We start from the raw sequence: 312 nt of genomic DNA, 5'->3' as shown, positions 1-312 counted from the left end.
GCCCTGAGGCCAAGCCCAACCCCTCGCTCCCAGGCCTGGGGACGTGCCCACAGGCCTCTGAGAGGTAGGCCAAGCACTGGACTCAGAGCCAGCTGGCCTGGGTTCTAGCCCCAGCCTCCGCGCCCTGGGTTATCCTGTTCCCTTTCTAGGCCTCAGTTTCTTTACCTTAAAAACGGACCCGATACTGCGCACCTCCGGGAGCCAAAGAAAACAGCGACAGGAGGCGCAGCGGAAAGTTTCCCCTTTTCTGAATGGATAATTACTCCCTCCCACCACGATTGAGCTGTAACTGTAGGTCAGCTCTGTGCTGGT

Source organism: Hylobates moloch, unplaced genomic scaffold (assembly GCF_009828535.3).
Source record: "Hylobates moloch isolate HMO894 unplaced genomic scaffold, HMol_V3 SCAFFOLD_5, whole genome shotgun sequence".
Taxonomy (NCBI): Eukaryota; Metazoa; Chordata; class Mammalia; order Primates; family Hylobatidae; genus Hylobates; species Hylobates moloch.
This window is presented reverse-complemented; position numbering follows the sequence as displayed.